The sequence below is a fragment of the Lolium perenne genome, chromosome 3 (genome assembly GCF_019359855.2).
Source record: "Lolium perenne isolate Kyuss_39 chromosome 3, Kyuss_2.0, whole genome shotgun sequence".
Taxonomy (NCBI): domain Eukaryota; kingdom Viridiplantae; phylum Streptophyta; class Magnoliopsida; order Poales; family Poaceae; genus Lolium; species Lolium perenne.
Window position 1 is genome coordinate 219,570,680 of NC_067246.2, and position 6,000 is coordinate 219,576,679.

Genomic DNA, 6,000 nt, shown 5'->3' on the forward strand with positions numbered 1-6,000 from the left:
AACAGCGGAGTTGTCAATTCAGCTGCACTGAAACAGAGACTTGCTCGCAAGAGTTTATCAAGAGTAATGTGATAGCGATAGTGAAATAACAGCAGTGAGTAACAGAGACAGCAGTAGTGATTTTAGTAAACAGCAGGATTAAAATACATCAGAGGCACGGGGACGGATGACGGGCGTTGCATGGATGAGATAAACTCATGTAACAATCATAGCAGGGCATTTGCAGATAATAATAAAACGGTGTCCAAGTACAAAGCAATCAATAGGCATGTGTTCCATATATAGTCGTGCGTGCTCGCAATGAGAAACTTGCACAACATCTTTTGTCCTACCAGCCGGTGGCAGCCGGGCCTCAAGGGAAACTACTGGATATTAAGGTACTCCTTTTAATAGAGTACCGGAGCAAAGCATTAACACTCCGTGAACACATGTGATCCTCACATCGCTACCATTCCCTCCGGTTGTCCCAATTCTTGTCACTTCGGGGCCATTGGTTCCGGACAGCGACATGTGTATACAACTTATAGGTAAGACCATAAACAATGATTATCTTGATGAAACAATAACATGTTCAGATCTGAGATCATGGCACTCGGGCCCTAGTGACAAGCATTAAGCATAACAAGTTGCAACAATATCATCAAAGTACCAATTACGGACACTAGGCACTATGCCCTAACAATCTTATGCTATTACATGACCAATCTCATCCAATCCCTACCATCCCCTTCAGCCTACAGCGGGGGAATTACTCACACATGGATGGGGGAAACATGGCTGGTTGATGTAGAGGCGTTGGCGGTGATGATGGCGACGATCTCCTCCAATTCCCCGTCCCAGCGGAGTGCCAGAACGGAGACATCTGGCTCCCGCGACGGAGTTTCGCGATGTGGCGGCGTTCTGGAGGGTTTCTGGCGACTTCGACTTCTCTCCGTGCGTTTTTAGGTCGAGGCCGATAAATAGTCCGAAGGAGGGCGTCGGAGGCCGGCCGAGGGGGCCACACCACATGGCCGCGCGGGCCCCCCCTGGGCCGCGCCGCCCTATGGTGTGGGGCCCTCGGGCCTCCACCTGGTTTGTCCTTCGGCTCCGTCGGTTCTGCGGGAAAATAGGGCCTTCTGCATAAATTCCGAGGATTTTCCCGAAAGTTGGATTTCTGCACAAAAACGAGACACCAGAGCAGTTCTGCTGAAAACAGCGTTAGTCCGTGTTAGTTGCATCCAAAATACACAAATTAGAGGCAAAACAATAACAAAAGTGTTCGGGAAAGTAGATACGTTTTGGACGTATCAACTCTCCCCAAGCTTAGCTTATTGCTTGTCCTCAAGCAATTCAGTTAACAACTGAGCGATAAAAGAACTTTCACGAACACATTTGCTCATATGATGTATATATTCTCATGCTATGGCTAATACTTAAGCAGTTCATAATGAGATACATGTAAATAAGATCATCTAACAGCTATGTCAATCATGGAGAGGTACCAACAATTAATAATAAGCATCATGAATCATGTATATAAGCAGGATTGCAATGTTCATAACAGAGTATGATAAAGTGGTATCTCGCTTGCCTGTATTTGATTGGCAAAACATAAATGCCCGGGCACCTCTGGAGTTCATAGAAAAACTAGAAGTAGTGATTGTCAAAGATAAAAGCATCAAAGTTATACCACAATCAATCATATTTTGAGACAAGCATATTATACTAAGAATGACAGTTGTGCTCTCAAGATAGTACTCAAAGAAATAATGGAGACACAACATAAAAGTAAAAGATTGACCCTTCGCAGAGGGAAGCAGGGATTAACATGCGCTAGAGCTTTTCATTTTTGAAATCAGGAGTAAAATCATTTTGAGAGGTGTTTGTTGTTGTCAACGAATGGTAATGGGTACACCAACTACCTCGCCAACCGAACTCCCAAGAGCGGCTCCCATGAATTATTGCATATTTATTTGGCACTCCTTCCAACCTTTCTTACACAAACCATGGCTAACCGAATCCTCGGGTGCCTGCCAACAATCTCATACCATGAAGGAGTGCCCCCTTTTTTTTATTTTAATTTTATTATGATGATGACACTCCCCCCAACCTTTGCTTACACAAGCCATGGCTAACCGAATCCTTCGGGTGGCGTCCAACAATCACAAACCATGGAGGAGTGTCTATTTAAGTTAATTAATTCGGGACTGGGAATCCCATTGCCATCTCTTTTTGCAAAATTATTGGATAAGCGGATGTGCCACTAGTCCATATGAGAGTCCGTCAAAAGTAAATGACAAGGTTGAAAGCTAAACACCACATACTTCCTCATGAGCTATGAAACATAAACACAAATTGAGAAGCATTTTGAAGGTTTTAAAGGTAGCGCATGAGAATTTACTTGGAATGGTTTGAAATGCCATGCATAGGTATTTATGGTGGACACTCTGGAATAACTTGGTTTTCATGTGTTTGGAAGCACGAGCAGCGTTCCCGCTCAGTACAAGTGAAGGCTAGCAATAGACTAGGGAGCGACAAATCAAGAGAGCAAAGAATCGTCATAATCATGCTTGCGGCAAAATAAATTAACGGAGGCATAAAAGTGATACAAGAACTCTGAAGCAATATAGATCATCGAGGCTTAATTGACTTTTTGTTCAGTCATATGCATGCGTGAGCATGTGCCAAGTCGATATAAATGAATTATTCAGAGGAGGATACCACAATGCCATACTTACTTATGAATAAAACAATGCAAGCAAACATCCATGACATGCTACTCATATTAATAGACTGGAGCTAAACATGAGAGATCATAAACTACTAGACTTTCTCAAATAACATATACCTCACATGAACCAACTAAGCATGCTCACATGGATGAGTATATGTACAAAAATGAAAACAAATAGAGTTCATACCAGCCTCTCACCACAATCAGATTGTCGTAGATCGTCATTATTGCCTTTTCACTTGTGTAGCTTGGATAATATGAAATGAAAACCACGCTCCAGCCACCGAAGGCCATTGAACTCAAGATGAACTTTACAAAACCAAAGAAGAACAGCAAATATTTTTGGTGTTTTCGAATTTGAGAACAAGAACAAGAGGAAACAAACAAACAAAGCAAAATCTTTTTGGGTTTTCTTATAACAAACTAGCAACAGCAAATAAAGCGAAACAAATGCAAGAAACCAAAGCAAACAAATGGTGAAGAGAAACAACAGAAATATTTTTGGTCTTTTTGTGTTTTGGAAAAGAAACAAACCAAAACCAAGAAATAGCAAACTAAAAAAAAACACAGAAAAGCGAGATGGCAGAAATCTGCCAAAACCTGACAGCAGTACAGAAATCGATTTTTACAAAAATCTTACGTTGCTCAGCTCGAAAAGTGTTCAACTAATGAAAGTTAGATAACAACCTGGGGAACCTGCAAAAAAATTGGCAGCTCAAAATAATGCTCTGGCTGTGCGCACGAATTTTTCTAGTAACAGTCCAGAATCTGTTTTCAGGCAGCACTTCCCCAAATATCATCTTCCTCTCATTAGAAAACCACTCAAACGAACAAAACAAATATGTACAAGTATCCAGCAACCATAATATGCAAAGAATGAGTGATGCCGGTATACCTCCCCCCAAGCTTAGGCTTTTGGCCTAAGTGGAGTTCAACCCCAACGAGGGTCGCTGTTTCTCGCCGGTGGATAATTCATGGAGTAGTCATAGTAAAGTTCCTGTGCAGAAGAAAAGCGTGGAGGCTCCACATGTCCAACATGTTGATGAGAGGAACTTGCTGCATCGGATGATGAGTCGAGGTGCTCCTCGACCTCCGTGTCATCTCTTGCATGTTGGCCTCCTCCCTCTATGTGTGCATCTAGTGCACCTTCTGTGACCGACCAATCTCCCCTGGAATCAAGGTTAGACAAAACAGGCGCAGGCAATTTTACTAGTTTCTCAGTTTTCTTAGTTATTCTCCAGACTTTCTTATAAAATGTCATCTTGTAAAACAGGTTACCCAAGTTGGAGGAATCAGAAACAAATTCATGTTTAATCATAGAGGCTATGTCAAGTTTTTCTATGGAGAATGGAATATCAAGATGATGAGGTTCCACATTATGAAAAGCTAGTAAACGAGAGGCGATGAGACCTCCACAAATTCCACCTTTCTCACGGTTAGTAGCGAGTCTATAAGCTATCAATGCCCCCAAATTATAAGTCCTACTACCTTGAAGTGCCGCAGCTAGAAAAGCTAAATCCGGGATAGAAAGTTTACCACCGATCTTTCTAGCAAGAACGCATTTAGTAATGAAATAGGCAAAGTAGCGGATAGCCGGGAGCTGAATGCTAGTGATTTTACCACTATCCTCTGAGAAACTCCTTCCATAGCAAATCATCTTGAAGAGGCTTAAGAGTTCTTGCGGCGATCCCCTTATCTTCTCGCATGATCCCCATTGCGGTACTCTAATTGCTGCACAAAAATCACTGAATGGCAAGTTGACAGCTTTATTGTAAATTTTATACTGAACCGTGGGGTTAGATCGCGACCAATTGAACTTAAAGTCCTGCACAAAAGACATAGTTAATTTTGCATATTGTCTTGGCTCTCCTTCAACAAAGTCACTCAGCCCTGCACGAGAAATTAGACTTTGAACATCTTCAAATATTCCCGCGCTTCTCATGAAATCCGCGCACGGGTAGTAAGAGGGGTATACTCCCTCTTCACGATTGACTCTCATAACTTTTTGGACTTCCAATTCTTGTTGGTTCAATTGATATCTATTCCACTCCATTTTCTGAAATTTTCAACAAACAATATAAAAATTTGATTTGGTGACATATAATTGAGGGAAACTACCATAGGAACTTGCTAGAGTACTAATCATGCATCAAAACTAGTTTCTACCACTTAGAACAAGCATGCAAGCTCACTAAACATGTTACCTACAGCAGCAAAATATTCAAGATATACTCAACCAAACAAAATTCTACTTGGATGGGTGGAGGAGTCACATACCAAGGAGCAAATGTGCCAAATTTCAGCAAGAAATCTGGGCTGAACAAAGAGATCGAGAAATCTGGAGCTCTTGAGCAAAAATGCGAGTGAGAGGAACCTGGTACGAGTTTTTTCGGGAGAGAGAAGGTGCTGGGAGAAAGAGATGAGATAGTGGGGCAAGGAGGGGCCCACACCACAGGGTGGCGCGCCCCCCTCCTTGGCCGCGCCGGCTTGTGGTGTGGCACCCTCTGGTGCCCGACAGGTCATCCTCTGGTGCTCCCAGGTGCCTCGTCGAAAAATAGGACCAACGGTATAATTTTTGTGAATTTTTGAAAACTTTGAAAAATGCACATTTCTGGGTATTTAATTTATTATTACTGGCCAGGAAAATTTTTGAAATCTCCAATTAACTAAGGAACTTTGCAAATTAAAAATGCTACAGCAACTAGAGCAAGTGGAGGAAGAAAGAGATGTTGTTTACCTCCTCTATGCATATAAAAAGTATTCGTTAACAAGGTTGATCAAGTCTTGCCACCAAATAAATTTTACATAGCATAAGAAGAAATAAACCTCAAATCAATCATGTTACCTTGAATTGTATTGATATGGATCCAATCACGAGAGTTTGATATTCTTCTTTAGGCTCATATATAGGACAATCAATAGTTCTCACTTTGATAGTTCTCACATTAAAAATAGTATTGACTCCACATACTTTATCAATCTTCTTGGGGAAATAGACGGTATGCTCTTTATCATCAACATTGAAAGTAACCTTTCCTTTATTGCAATCAATAACAGCCCCTGCGGTGTTAAGAAAAGGTCTTCCAAGAATAATAGACATATTATCATCTTCAGGCATTTCCAACACAACAAAATCAGTTAATATCAAGCAGTTAGTAGTAACTTGAACAGGAACATCCTCACATATACCAACAGGAATAGCAGTAGATTTATCAGCCATTTGCAAAGATATATCAGTAGGTATCAACTTATCTAAGTAAAGTCTCTTATAAAGAGAAAAAGGCATA